Source organism: Adiantum capillus-veneris, chromosome 25 (genome assembly GCF_014529385.1).
Source record: "Adiantum capillus-veneris isolate H3 chromosome 25, ASM1452938v2, whole genome shotgun sequence".
NCBI classification, from domain to species: domain Eukaryota; kingdom Viridiplantae; phylum Streptophyta; class Polypodiopsida; order Polypodiales; family Pteridaceae; genus Adiantum; species Adiantum capillus-veneris.
This window is the reverse complement of record NC_140955.1, coordinates 21,285,728-21,301,746: the sequence shown is the minus strand read 5'-3', so window position 1 is coordinate 21,301,746 and position 16,019 is coordinate 21,285,728. Positions and strand designations below refer to the sequence as shown.

General features: G+C 45.0%; 1 protein-coding gene across 4 annotated transcripts in view; it reads right to left on the bottom strand.

Annotated features, from left to right (window-relative positions):
• LOC147424550 (adenosine/AMP deaminase family protein) overlaps positions 1-16,019 on the bottom strand; it is a 94,841-nt gene that overhangs the window by 60,110 nt on the left and 18,712 nt on the right. The window lies entirely within an intron of this gene.

The following is a 16,019-nucleotide window of genomic DNA, read 5'->3' as shown; positions in this document are numbered from 1 at the left end:
TTGAAATTCCCTTGAGTCACTTCCTTGAGTTCTCAAAGGATCCGAGATATGTTCATAGGAGAAGAGACCTAATGTCACGTGCAGCGGAAGTGTTTAATGGATTTAGCTCAGATCTAGTACTCCGCACAAACACAAGGTTACTTTACTTCACTTGAAAAGAGAAACTGAACTGAACACAATGAAGGGGGGGGGGGGGGGGGGGGGGAGAGAGAGAGAGAGACGACACTGCATGTCAGGTCCCAACCACCCTCAAGGGGCCCCTTGCTCTGTTGCCAGAGCAAGTACTTGCTTTATTTACTTGCACAATGCTATTACAATGATTCTAGATGCTGAGATGCTGAGATGCTTTGCTAGAGATGCTTGGTACTGCTGAAATACTGATGGGTACTGTTGTAGATGCTGAGGGGTATTGCGGTAGATACTTGGTACTACGGAGATGCTGAGGGGTACTGCGATAGATGCTTGGTACTTGAGAGGCTAAGTGCTGAATTATGAAACACACTAATGCTTGAAGTATGCTGAAAAACGCTAGAGGTACTGAGACTGAGATCTGCTACTTGATACGACAAAGGGCTGAAATCTTCATGGTTGAAATGCTGATCTGCTGGCTGAATTTCTGGAGGCTTCATGCTGAAAAAAGGCTGGCTGAATGGTCTTGATGTTGTTGCAGAAAACGCTGGTTGCTGAGGATAAAATGCTGGCGATCTTGGCTGAATATGAAAACGCTGGACTGGATGCTGAGGGTACTTGTGCTGCGTGCTGAGGGTTGTGTTGCGGGTGCTGCTGGTTCTACTTCTTGCTTTTGGAGGTGACCCCCCATGTCCCTTCTACAGCAATATAAGGCTGCACATGGAGCCCCACGATTTGACCCAATAATGCTAAATGTCACTTATTGATAGACCCACTAATAAGAGGTGCTTCGTATGCCTATATGCCGAACTAATTGTACTGTGCAAGAGAGGGTATGCAACTATGACCTGTCTGGGCATGCACGTCCTGCTAGAGGCTCACAAAGTGCCAGGCTAGATACTATGCTAAACTACGACTAACCCTAGACTATGGCAGAAGCTTGTCCACGTGGCACTAGTGCAATGCGCACGTGACACCTGAAGGTGCCCATTAATCCTCAGATAAAAGCAACGGTCAAAGGCACGAACTCTTTTTAACAAGGAAGCTACGCTTTCTACAAGCATGATTTATATATCTGTAAGACTCTCACAGCATCACATATACTTCTCCAAACACCTTTGGGGTAGTTTGCATCATCGTCATAAAACATCACATATTACAGCGCACCCCCTTCCCCCCCCACCCCCCCCTTTCCCCTCCCCCCAAACAAGCATGAAACCCTTTCAAGTGTTCCAATTTCCCAGAACATATGTAGGGAGAGATCCTTCTTTCTCCGAGATGGCAGTGCCAAGGAGGAATGTTCAATGGATGCTTTACGGAGGTCATAGGGCTTTTGGAGCTTCTAGGCCTAGATGTAGAGGGGGCATGTATGGCGCGATGCCTGCCATACACGAATTTCCTTATGGCCCATATTATGGAGAGATGACAAGGATGCATGCATTAGGGATGGCGCCACCTTTTGGCACTTCTTTTGGAGGAACCCGTAATACATTGCTTCAAGCCACTCCCTATGACCAATTAGAAGGTCAAGAGAACAAGGACTGGTTGAAAGCCCTTTGCTTTCATTGCAAAATTTGATGTGGAATTGATACGGGGTCGCTTGTAAGGAGAAGGCCAGGAAGATGGCTATTTGGATCTGCCCACAAATGCTAGGACTGAAGCTGCATCCACCACCTTCTTCACAATGGATCTACTCCAATCGGGAGATGGGTTGGCTTAAACGCAGATGTTATAAGCGAGATATCCTTGGTTTCCTTGTTTGATGGCTCATTCCCAATCTCGCTCTTCTTTCTTGAAGGGAGGCAGGCTCCAAAGATTTGGCTCATGTTCAAACAGTTGTTTGCTTCTATCTAGTAGACACAAGCTCTCTTGAGGCCAACATCTTGTATGCATAAATGTCACAAATTGGATGGCATGGCATGACTATATCCAAGAGGAGCTAGGGTAGACCCATAAAGCCCAAATTTAGTGCCATGCTTTGTTGGGGCTGTACGAATGGTGTGGACATCGTATTGTAAGGACTATTGCCGTGGCAGGCTGACGTGGTAGCGTACTGACAGAGCGGACATGATTGATTCTTGGCATTGAAGGTGCTTTTTGGTAACATTTTTGAAAGCATGAGACGTTTGGGTGCTTTTGGACGCCAGTTAATGTTAAAGGTTTGCATCTCAAGTGAATGCCCAATGTTTCAATTGTCATTTTTTGGTATTTATTTTACTTACTTAGACATAAGTTTGGGTCATGCAATTCATGTGAGGGGTATATAATACCCCAGAGGAGTATATAAGACTTAAGTATATACCTAGATGAATCCAGGATAAGCCCAGATTCACCCTTGAAGGAAAGTTAAGTATACTCTACCCCCATTGTAAAATCATCTAATTCATTGCCTTGTCGGTTGGTACAAGCAATCTCTCTCTCTCTCTCTCTCTCTCTCAAAAAGAAGTGGGGTTTGGTACCCTTTTGTATTACATAATCAAAATTACAGGCCCGAAAACTGTTACAAGCTTGGACACTCCCAGTGAGAAATCAATAGCAACACATCAATAGAAACTACAAAATCATTGAACTTTACGAGAGAGAGAGAGAGAGAGAGAGAGAGAGAGAGAGAGAGAGAGAGAGAGAGTTGACATGGCACGGCAGAGTTCCACGCCTAGATGCGCTCGCCCCACAGGCTAGCGCCCCTTTCGGTATTTCTTTATTATTACATGTCACAACAATATAACTCCCGAGGGTCCTCAACTCTCAGACTCTACGTCCAGATGCTCTGGAGAGTGAGGCCCAAGAATGCTTGTATACAATACAAGGGATGCCTAAAAGCAGAGCCCCAAAAGCACTTCCCACAAAAGCACTAATCTCCAAAAACATATACTCCCAAAAGCTAGCGCTGAAATTAACCAAAAACAGCCAACGTAATTTGCGGTGTACAACCTACCACGTGGCAACCTCAACGCAATTCGCGAAAAATCCGTACAATCCTACCACGTCATCATCTGTACAGATTGCCACGTCAGCATATCAACGCGTTTGACATAAATCGGTCTCAGACTTCAAGCTTTGGGATTTTTAGGGGTCGGCCCCTCGGCCAATGCTCAGAAGCTCTTCTAGGTTCAGTTCTTCAATTTCATGTGCATTTTCAAATATTGAGCTGACAGTATTATGCATGCGGACTACCTCTTGTAGGGGTTGCACGTATCTACAAGAGGTAGATATGTGAAGAAAAGGCTCATGGGCTGCATTCTAACAAGGGAATCAATTGCAGTAAGGCATTACTAGCCAAGTGGCTCACTTGCATGGGCTACTAATTGCAAAATGGCGGCGTTACCTTGGATATTCAGCCACACCTATTTAAGGCCACACACCAGTTATTTGTAGGTTGGAATTCTTAGCTTTGGGGCGTTGTCAAGTGCAACAAAGGTGTTAAAGGATTTAGCTCGGATCTAGTACTCTGCACAAACACAAGGACTTTACCTCACTTGAGAGAAACTGAACTGAAAGGGGGGAAGAGGGGGGGGGGGGGGGGGGGAGAGAGAGAGAGAGACGACAATGCATGTCGGGTCCCAACCACCCTCAAGGGCCCCCTTGCTCTGTTGCCGGAGCAAATACTTTCTTTGAGAGAGAGAGAGAGAGAGAGAGACGACAATGCATGTCGGGTCCCAACCACCCTCAAGGGCCCCCTTGCTCTGTTGCCGGAGCAAATACTTGCTTTATTTACTTGCACAATGCTGACACAATGGTCCTAGATGATGAATGCTGACAGGTACTTGATGAATCTACTTGGTACTGCTGATGGGTACTGGCTATACATGCTTGGTATTGCTGAGATGTTGAGGGGTACTTGCTGTGAATACTTGGTACTCCAAGGCTAAGGCTGAACGATGAAAATGCTGATGCTTGGAAGGGCCGGAATCTGTAGGGCTGGCTATGAAGGGCTGAAACCCTTATGGCTGAAAACGCTTGGGACTGTGGGCTGAAAACGCTGCTGACTGTCGCTAAAAGCGCTGGTCTGCTACAATGGAGTACTGTTGAATAACGACAGGTCCCCATGCCCACCTATATGTTGAAATGATTGTACTGTGCAAGAGAGGGTATGCAACTACGACCCGCCTGAACATGCACGTCTTGCTAGAGGCTCACAAAGTGCCAGGCTAGCCTCCTATGCTAAACTAGGACTGACGTAGAACTGTAGCAGAAGCTTGTCCACGTGGCGAAACTACAGTGCGCACATGACAGGCGCCATCTCTCTATTAGGGCTTCATTATACTGCTGCTGATTCTTAATACAAAAAGAAATACCACAAGGGTGCCTATTTGAGGGGCCATTGCTATGTGAGAGGGAACTCCACCCCTCTATCCCTCATCATCCCTCACCCTCTCATTCTCTCATTTTCTCTCTCTATTATGCTTTATATGAATTGAATTCTCTCTTTCTCTACTATGTTATGTTATGAATTGTATAACCTCATTCTCTATCTGTCACCAGGAGGTGTATTTTTCCCAATGCCTTCCGTAAATAAGTACTAGATATTTTTATTTATTTATTTAATTGACTTGTTTTCCGCGGAACCCTTGAGAAGGTTCAAGTGGACATTGCATGGCCAGTGTGAAACGGTTGCGGCCGAATAGGTTTCTCACATCGGGAGTCTGGGTCGATCAATTTGGGACTGGTCAGGCCAGTTAACACTGAATTCTGATGAGTATGGAAGCCTGTGTGCGCCAAATGAAGTCTGGGCCACTCGGAAAGTCACTTATAACTTTATAAGTCAGTGGGAACTAGGGAATTAACTCAAAGGGGCAAACTGGACACTTGGCAGGAGGAGAGCAGCCTGCAAGACACCTCAGCAAGAGGAGGCACCCATTTGAGGCTGGGGCCTGGACTTTTACACATAAGTGACCTACAGTGTGTGAGTGAGTAGTGGGTGCAGGTCTACAGCTTTAATGGAAAGCTTGCCTTCTCCTCTATCTCATGCAGCGCGATGACTTGCTCTCGCCAATCTCTCTCTCCCCTTTGGCACATATGGTAATGCCTCACTAGTTGGGCTCAGATGAATATGTACAATTCTGGGGGTTTACACGCGTTTGCCAAGGCAAGAGCCTTTTGAACAGGAACCGGATTACCTAATTGCTATCCCCCACAGGCACGCACAGTTCCATCAAGAAAGATTGCGAGTTTGGAGAGTTTTCTCGCGTGAAAACTCATCCAATTTACAAGGGAACTGTCCCATTGCGTGCGGGAGCCCTTGGGACACGCGTAGGTGTGTTCGCTCCGCTAAAAACGATCCGAAACAGGGAATTATAGCCTGCTGTGTTTTTTTTCAGGTTTAGGGTTTCGCACCTAAACTGCAAGGGAACACCAGGGGAACCTCGTGAGAGCCTTGGGATGCGTGTACAGGCTTTTGGGCACCCGGCAATGAAAAACAAAGAATTACAACCCGCTAAATTTCTGTGACAGCTCACCAAAAAGCTTCCAGATAGCGAGGGAATCCGCCCTAGACAAGTACTTTTGACCTACAGGGGGTTTTGCACCGTTATGCTGCCAAAATCAAGTCGAAAACCTGCGTTTTCAGCCCTCGCCAGGTTTGGACAGCTTTGTGAAAGCTTGTACTAAGTGGTCGGATCGTCTACCTTAAATTGAATAAAGAAATACCGAAAGGGGCGCCAGTCTTTGGGGCCTACAAGGTGTTGGTCTCATGTGCGCAAGATATTCTAGTCGCTCGACGCATCTATGTTCTCTTTCCTTCATAGTGCTCTGTGTAAAGTTAACAGGTAATTGAAATAGTACCGCCCTCTACGTTGTACAGGCCGGTTATATGGTTCCATCGACGGGATAGTCACTTTCTCTTCAAAAAGTGCAGCGTGGATTGTTGTGGGTGAAAGCAACACAGAGCTTGTCATCATGACAGAGACGAGAGACCAAGCACCTGAAGAGGGATCTTCCTCACATGGCACAGAGAAAGTTCCCTCAACTCTTCAAGAAGAGGACAGGTTGTTGAAAGCTCAACTGCGTTGCTGCATGGACATGTTTCAGCAGTTGGCTAGCAACCCAAAAATGCAGGAGTTCTTACAGGCTCCGACACAGGGTTTTCAGCCTCCTACACAGGGCATGATTGAGCCGTTGCAGGAAAAGGAGATTTCCAATGCACAGAGGACTCACAATGCTCGAGGGAAAGCCCATGTGGTTGAGCAACTAGCGGTGTCCAATAATCCAAAAAGCAACTTGCTTTAGCTGGACAAGAACCGTTTGTGAATGGTCAAGGGAGTAATGAACAAGCTATGCGTCAGACCCTTCCATTACCTAATACTTATCCTCGTTATTTTGGAGGTGGTTCAGTGTTTCAAGCTATGGCTCGACCTTCCACATGTTATATGCTAGGGAATGTGTTCGAGACAATGCAAACAAGCATGGGTAACCCTATGTACGCGAACATGGGTGTCCAACCAGGTTTTCAGGGTACCTATGGCCAATTTCGAGTGCCTGGAACACAATTTGGTATGGCTGGTTTTTCGCAGCCATACGTACAAAATGCAGATAAGACAGGTAAAACAGTTGATACGAGTGCAGGAATGAACAATCATCGAGCACCACTGTTACAGGCACCTATTTATGACAACGTGGCTTCTTTGAGTCAGCCTAAGGATTACAAGGAAGGTAGGTGGGCAAGGAGTGAAGTTTGAAACTTTCAGAGGAACTGAGGATCGATTGAAGGCTTTGACCTTCATACAACAGTTCGATGCAGCTTATGCTGGAGGAAACTTCACGGAATCTTCAAAGATACGCAAGGCTGTCACTTTCTTGAAAGGGAATGTGCTTCAATGGTGGACCGCATTGTTGAACCAAGGTCAAGCCCCAAGAACGTGGGTTGTCACACGACGAGCAGCACGTGTACAAGCACCACATGCCAATAGAAAAAAACAGACTGAACAGACTTTTAGCACTTCAATAAAAACAAAACTGAGAGAGAGAGAGAGAGAGAGAGAGACGACACGCGACACGGAGTGGCGGAAATTCACCCCAGAGGGTATTGGCCCCAAACCCAGGCGCCCCTTCCGTATTTCTTTATATTGCATCAACACAGTACAAGCTAGTACTCAAGACTCTGCACCTTCTCCAGGAAGCATGCCACAGAATGAGACCTAGCCTCATATTTAAAGGCCCTAGCTCCCAAAAGCAGTTTTATATGAAAAGCCTTCAAACTTAAAAGCATCTGGTCCAAAAGCAATGCTGTCACAAAGTGATGACGTGTCTGCCTGGGAACCGAGCTGCTGAAAACCCTAATTCTGCAAACCCTAACCCTAAAACCTGCAAACCCTAAAATCTGCCAGAAATCCTAACCCTAAAACCTGTCCTAAACCCTAACCCTAACCCTAGCAGCAGGCTGAATTTCCGTGAAATGCGCTGGTATGCTGACGTAGCAGTACGGCAGTCCCGAAATTTGCGCTGGCTGAATTTGCGGCAGAATTTTGCAGCCTTTGCTTTATTTTCTCTATGCAAGTTGGAGCTTGTGAGAGAGAATTGGATTGCTTTATTTACAAAACTCAAGAGAGTTTATGTGAAATAGAGAGAGAACACTTGGCTTTTGATTGGAAGCTTTTGGGGCTCTGCTTTTGGCATCCCTTGTAAAACTTTAAATAAATGGTTTTGGGCACACTCTGCAGAGCATCTGGACGCAAAGTCTGAGAGTGAAACCCTAACCGCTCTCTTGTACTTTGAACATTGATTAATACATAAAGAAATACCGAAAGGGGCACCAATCTTTGGGGCCAATATCTCTAGGCACGGAACTCCGTCGGGCCAGTGCAAATATATCGTGAACTGTGAATTGTTTTGAAGTGGTTATTTGGTGCTATCGTGATTTATTCTTGACTTGGAGTGTCAAGTCTGTTACAGTGGTATCAAAGCACGGTCGATTTCTCTTCTACGGGAAATCTGATCCCAAAAAAATTTCCGCGGCACCTATGGCTTCATGCAAGGATCAGTCGACTCCCTCTATATCCGGAGATGCGGCAAGGGATCACAACGAAGATTCCGGCAAAGAGTATGGCCCGCCTCGGCCTACTCAGGCAGAGCGATGAGAGATGGAGCGTCGTCAATTGATCGGCGATGCAACAAAGATGATGCTCAATTTTGCAAAGGACCCAAAATTTGCAAAATATATGAGCGAGACTTCTTTTCAGGAAGTGCACGAGCAGTGGCAGAAAACCACAGAACCACCCCCGAAACCATCTCTCAAGAAACCTTCTGTTCACAAGAAATATTCAAAGAAGGAATTAGAAGAGGTGGTTGATGCACAGATTGCTCAGCTTTTTGACGCGCAGTACAAAACTAAAAAGCACGGAAACAAGCAAAAGAAAAGCATTGACTTCCCGGGTTATTTGGGTCATCAATCGACTTTTGATAAAGCAAAGAAACAAAAGAAGCGTGTTCAATTTGAAGGAGTACCCAGTTCTTCTTCTTCTTCTGACAGTTCTTCTAGCTCTTTAGATTCGAGCGAAGAAGACAGAAAAGGCCAAAAGCGAAGCAAGAAACAACGCTTCGAAAAGGGCAAGAAAAAGGCAAAGAAGTCTAAATCTCGCACAGTGAGTGACAGTTCTACAAAGGACTCGTCTACAGACAGTTTAGACTCTGATGACGGCAACTTTTATGCGAACAAGAAGAATTTTTATAAAGCCAACTAGTATGACTTTCTGAAAGATAAAAGCAAGAAAGTCCGAGAGTTTAAAGAAGATGGACAGTCAATTAAATTTGACACTTTTTCAAGATACAAAGATGCTTCGAAGGCTTTGTCTTTTATACAGCAGTTTGACATCGCTTTCGCGGGAGGATGCTACTCAAAGCACTCCAAGATTCGGAGAGCTGCCTCTTATTTTAAGGGGAATGCTCGAACTTGGTGGTCCACGCTTCTTTTAAACAAGACTGCGCCAGTTAAATGGCTGAAATTTAAGAAGCTTTTTATTTCTTCTTGGTTGACGCAAGAGTATGAACGCGATATACGAGCTGCTTGGAACCATCTTCGGATGACCAAGAGAGATACAGTGGATGCTTACTGTGAGAGATTCTGGAGCTCTTTTCTACCCGCCTCTTCATTCAAGAAGATCTCGTTCAGAGAACAGATTGAGCGGTTTACCTTAGGTCTACCTACACAGATCCAAGATCACTGCTTGGAACAAAAGTCAGCTTCTATTCAGGAGTTGATGAGTCATGCAAAACGGGGCTTTGCCATTCACTCTGGCAGTCTAACCTACCCCACCGATGAGGTCATGACACAACGAGCCGAACAGACTTCAGCGAATGAAAGTAGAAAGAGAAAGAGCAACCCAGAAAAGAAGGATGCACGACCCAAGCTTACTCCTGAGGAGAGAGCTCGCTTCGTCAGGGAGGGGAAGTGCTTTGGATGCGGGTAACATGGACATATCTCCGCGAAGTGCCCTAACAAGGCACCAAATGAACAAGATGAAGAAAGGCAAGAAAGTTCTAAAGCAGCTGAGAGACGTGGCAGAAAAGGCAGATAAAAGCCAGAACTAGTACCACATGGCGTGGGACCTGAACCGAATCAAATGAATGAAAGTACAAACTTTGCCGCTTTTGGGGGCAAAGTGAAGGATCACGAAGCTCTTTTGAAGGAGCCAAGGCCAACTCTTTTCACTTGGAATTGGCGGCTCGATTTGAAACTACGCCTGACAAGTTGAGGGCACAGGCGGAGGTAGTTCGAGTGGCATTCGAACGGGATGTTGCCATTACACCGAGCATTGGCAAACGTCGTTTGCAATGACAGGGGTGTTCAGGGCACGCGGGTGACGTTCTACTCGGAATCCCTTTGGTACCACAAGAACTACGCCGTGGTTGACTACCGGGCCAAGAAAGCGACTTTGACAAATGAAGGGCTCAGAGATTGTACTTGAGGAACTTCAGTTTCTTTACTCATTCTTTTGGGAGAGAACTGAACAATGGATAAAGGTCGAATATGTTCTGACCTGAACAAAAGAACGCCAAGATTTTTCTCCACACTCATGCCGATTACTTTTTAGAGGGTCTGAAGATCATACCATTGATCTGATATCTGGAAACACATCAACGAACCGGCCACCTTATCATGTGAGCCAAGCACAAAATGAAGAGATTATGAACCAAGTGAAAGATCTCTTGGAAAAGGGTCTTGTCCAGCCTAGTACTTCACCGTATTGCTCTCCAGTGTTGTTGGTTTTGAAGAAAGACGGATCTTGGAGAATGTGCATCGATTATAGAGCTCTCAACAAAATCACCATCAAGAACAGATTTGCGATTCCTAGGATCGATGATATACTCGACAGATTACAGGGATCCTCGTGCTTTAGCAGCATTGATTTGAAGAGTGGATATCATCATATCAGAATCGCGTCGGGAGACGTCTACAAGACAGCTTTTCGGACGACTTTTCGGTTATTTGAGTTTTTTGGTGATGCCTTTTGGCTTAACCAATGCTCCTGTGACATTTAACCAGATGATGGACAGGATTTTTCCAAGAGTACAGGCTATTTGTTGGCACTTTCTTTGACGACATCATTGTTTTCTCCAAGAATGAGGCAGAACACAGAGATCATCTGCTTCGGGTCTTTCAGGCATTACGAGATCACAAGTTAGTGATTAATGCAAAGAAAAGTGAATTTTTCCTACCAGAGATACACTTTTTGGGACACATTGTGTCAGCCGCAGGAGTGCAAATGGATCCGGCCAAGATAAGAGACTATCCGTAATTGGCCCGACTTGAAGAATGTCCATGAAGTTAGAAGCTTCTTGGGACTGTGTTCGTACTACAGGGGTTCATTCGAAAGTTTGAAAAGGTTGCTTCCCCTTTGCATATCTTGACACAGAAAGGAGTCCCTTTCTCGTGGGGATCCACAGAGGTGACCGCCTTTCAGACATTGAAAGAGAAATTGACTATGGGACCAGTTTTGACTTTGCCGGACTTGTAGAAGTCATTTGAAGTATATTGTGATGCTTGTGGTCGTAGTTTGGGTGCGGTCTTAATGCAAGAAGGCCATGTCATTGCTTACGAGAGCCGATTGTTCTCAAGGCTGGAGATGACAACACAGATTTATGAGAAAGAGCTTTTGGCGGTTATCCATGCTCTTACTCAGTGGCGGCATTACCTACTCGAAGCGGATTTTACTGTCTTTACAGACCATCAGAGTTTGCGCTACTTCTTGTCACAGAAGCAGCTTTCGGAAAAGCAGATGCGATGGGCGAACATCTTGTCACAGTTTCACTTCCAGATTGTCCATGTGCAGGGACAGAAGAATGTGGTGGCAGATGCTTTGTCTCGGAAACCGTTGGTTCTGGCTATTTCCGCGATACATCATAGGAGCTTCGAGGATATGGTTGACCAATATGCCACAGATACAGATTTTGCAGACGTTTTCACACGGATACGGGATGGGGAGACAGTAGCGGCATATTCCATTCGGGATGGCTACTTGATGAGAAAAACCATGTTGTGCGTTACACAGCCGTTGAGGGAAAAGGTTATGACCGAATGCCACTGTGCACCTTTTACGGGTCACCGCGGCATTGCTACCACCATGAAAGGGGTAGAGAGATACTTCTTTTGGCCGAGACTCAAAAAGGATGTGGAAGAGTTTGTGCGCAGTTGCTTAGTATGCCAGAAGGTCAAGTTTGACAGGCATAAATCACAGGGATTGTTACAGCCTTTTACCCATACCCACCCACCCCTGGGAAACTATTGCAATGGATTTCATTTTTGATCTCCCGACAACACAGAGTGGTCACGATGATTTTCAGATTACATGGCATGCCTGAGACGATTGTCTCCGACATGGACCCCAGATTTACGAGTTTGTTTTGGAAGGCAATTTGGGAGAAAATTGGCACGCGGTTGCAGTTATCGTCATCGTTCCACCTGCAGACTAACGGGCAATCTGAGATTGCCATTTCAGTGGTTTTAGATTTATTGAAGTCTTGTATCTCGGATCACAAGACTCAATGGGAAAAGTACTTACCTTTGGTGGAATTTGCCTACAATAATGATGAGCGCGCAGCAGTGTGTGCAAGTGATAGAGCACGAGGAGGAGTGCAGGGCTTGTGCAGAGAGAGGTGGCGATAGCCTGCAGAAGAGGGGGCGCTAGGAATCGAAAGAGGAGAGAGAGGGAGGCTACACGATGCAATAGGGGAATTTGAGAGTGAGTTACTTTGGGCTCATCTCTTCCCTTTATTATAAAGTATAGGACCAATTTAAAGTTAGTGGCCAAGTTCAATGTGAACTTGGCCAAAGGTTAATAACCTTTAAAACTATACACAAGGGGTCCATTTGGGCCTTTAACCCAACATAACCCAACAACCTCCCACTTAAAGGCAAAAATGGCGCCTTTAAGCTACGTGACTCCCACCATTTGTATGCATGGATGATGTTGTGCTTTGGATAAGCACTTAGTGAGAGCATCTGCTGGATTTTGTGATGTATGGACCTTAACCAATGTAATAAGGCCATCCTCGAGCACTTCTCTAATGAAGTGATACCGCACATCAATATGCTTTATGCGTGCATGAAACATGGCATTCTTTGCCAGACATATGGCACTCTGGCTATCACAACAAAGCATAGATGCCTTGTCAGGCAAACCAAACTCGCTGCATAGACGTACTAACCAAATGGCTTCTTTGGAAGCCTCAGTGGCTGAAATATATTCAGCCACTGTAGTAGACAATGCAACGATCTTTTGCAATCTAGAACACCATGAAACAGCACCTCCTGCAAGAGTAAACACATAGCCACTTGTGGATTTCCGTGTATCCACATCACCAGCCATGTCAGAGTCACAAAATCCCATCAACTCCAATGGTCCTTTACTATAGCAAAGGCATTTGTTTTTAGTCCCTTTCAAGTACCTCATAATGGACTTCACTGCATCCCAATGCAACCTGCCTGCATTAGGCATAAATCGGCTCACAACTCCCATTGCATGGGCTATGTCAGACCTAGTAGCAACCATAGCATACATAAGTGAACCACAATCTGAAGCGTAAGGCACACTTTAAATGTCATTGGCTTCTTTCTTTGACTTGGGGCAATCATCCTTGGAGATTTTGACATATGGTTGTAATGGCACGCCAAGAGGCTTTGCTTCAGCCTGTTAAATATGTCCAGCACCTTTTCAATGTACTTTTCTTGCGACAAATACAATATGCGCCGGTCCCTTTGCCTTCTAACACGCACTCCAAGTATATGTTCAGTTGCCCCAAGGTCTTTCATTGAAAATGCACATTTCAGTTGCCCTTTAAGAGCATCAACAGTGCTTCTTTTCTTTGCAGCTATCAACATATCATCCACATAGAGCACAAGAATGATAGGGCTGCCATCCTCATCACGTTTGGTATACAAACAATGGTCTGCATGGCTTCTTTTGTAACCATGTTTAAGCATGAAGCGGTCAAACTTCTTGTACCATTGTCTACATGATTGTTTCAACCCATACAAGCTTCTATTGAGCATACATACCAAATGTTCCTTGCCAGGAATAACAAAACCCTCGGGTTGCTTCATGTAAAGCTCTTCCTCCACATCACCATGCAAGAAAACGGTATGTACATCCATTTGGTCCATTTCCAAATCAAGAGCAGCCACTGTGGCAAACAATACACGCAAAGTGGTCATCTTCACAACAGGAGAAAACACTTCCTGAAAGTCTATGCCCTTGGTTTGAATATATCCCTTTGCAACTAGCCTTGCCTTATACTTGGGTTTTGCATCAACTGTCTTGATTTTATACACCCATTTGTTAGGAATACCCTTCCTTCCTTTGGGCAATTCCACCATATGATTAGTATACAAAGCTTTAATCTCTTCCTGCATAGCAAGCTCCCACTTGTCGTTGTGCTCACATGTCTTTGCCTCTTTATACGTAAGAGACTCTCCCTCATCTGTCAACATAATGTAATGCAAAGAGGGATCATATCTGCTCACAGGCCGTCTTTGACGAGTAGACCGCTCACCTAATGATCCACATTATCCCGATAATGGGTCTGCATCAGGTGGCATGATAAAATCATCAACAATGGGCTGTTGTACATCATTTTCAGCATTGTTTCGTGGCTGCAAATGCCCTTCAGGAGCCTCAATTTGCTGCCCAACATCTTCTGGCTCAAACACCACTGGATCATCTACATTTTCAGCCATATGTGGTGCATCCTGAGGGTCAAGAATAGGCCTAACAGGTGGCTGGTCATGCTGAAATTTGACCCTTTTATGGTCATTTTTTGAGGCACAATTGTTTTGAAGAAACCTTGCCTCATTAAAAACAACATCCCGGCTGCGTATAACCCTTTTGAGCTAAGGTAACCAAATCCTGTAACCCATTTCGCCTTCTTCACCCTATCCCATGAAAAGGCCTTTAATTGACTTGGCATCCAGTTTGCTCCTCAACTCGGGTCTAACATGCACAAAAGCTTCGCAACAAAAAATGCGTAAGTGATCATATGAAGCAGGCTTGCTAGACCAAACCTCTTCAGGGATGTCAACTTTCAAAGACATGTGAGGGGATCGATTGCATATATGCACTGCAATTTTCAAAGCTTCTCCCCAAAATCCATGAGAGAGATTAGCTGTGGACAACATGCATCTCACCCTCTCACAGTGTCCTATTGAATCTTTCAGCCACCCCATTAGAAGAGGGGCTATATGGCACAGTAAGCTCCCTCTTAATGCCCAAATTTTCACAAAATTTGTCCAATTCAGCACTTGTGAACTCCCCCCCATTGTCCGTACGCAAGCATTTTAGCTTTCTACCTGTTTGGGTGGTCACAAATGCATGAAATTTCTTAAACGCGGCAAAGGCTTCATCCTTACATTTAAGCAAATAATGGCAAGCATCTCTGAGGTTAGTGGTAGGTTGTATTTCTTTAGTCTGCAACCACTAATCCAGTTAGAACCCAAATTTTCCTAGAATGATCATCAACAAAGGAGACAAAATAGCATGCACCTCCCATAGACTTAGTAGGCATGCTACATACATCAGAATGTACAAGATCAAGCACACAAGATTTACGAGACACCGGAGTAATAAGAACGCTTTACTTGCTTGGCATATTGACATTCATTACAAAAGTCAAGCTTTGTGCCTTTAGCATCAAGCTTGTTCAAAGTACAAAGCTTAGAAAGGCCCTTTTGGCTCATATGGCCAAGCCTCTTGTGCCACAACTCCATGTGAGAGTTAATTTCAGCCAATGCAATAAACTTGCCCAACACGACCTTTCCATACATGCAGTAAAAGTGTCCCTTTCTTTGTGCCCTTTACAATCAGCCTTGAGCCTTTAGTCATTTTCCATGATCCTCTCTCAAACAAGATGCTGTAACCATGCATATCCATCTGACCAACAGAAAGCAGACTCTTCTTGATTCCCGGCACATATCTAACATCATGCAAGACAAGCTCATTTGTGCCATCTATGGAGAGATGCATAGTGTCAATACCCTCAATGGAACATGCATGATTGTTTCCAAGGTATACATGGCCATGCTTGCTTGCATCAAAAGTAGAGAAACACTCCTTGATAGGAGTCACATGAAATGAAGAACCGGAATCAACTATCCAAGTCTGAGATAATGCATCATTGACAGTCAACAAAGCATCAATAAGATCACTCTTGGTGATCTGCATGTCCTGTGTGTGAACATTAAGAGAGGCATCAAAGTCATAAGCATCATCATCTGACAAAGTGGCACAAAAGATGTCCTCTACATCTGACAGCTCCTCAATCACAACACTAGAAGCCACATTGGCCTTCTCTTTGTCCTTTGAGCTATCTTGTGCATCTGTCTTGACTTCCTTCTTCTCTTTCTTTCTGTCTTCGCCATTCTTTTTCCGTTCTAACTCGGCTTTATAGTACCTGCAATCTGGTTT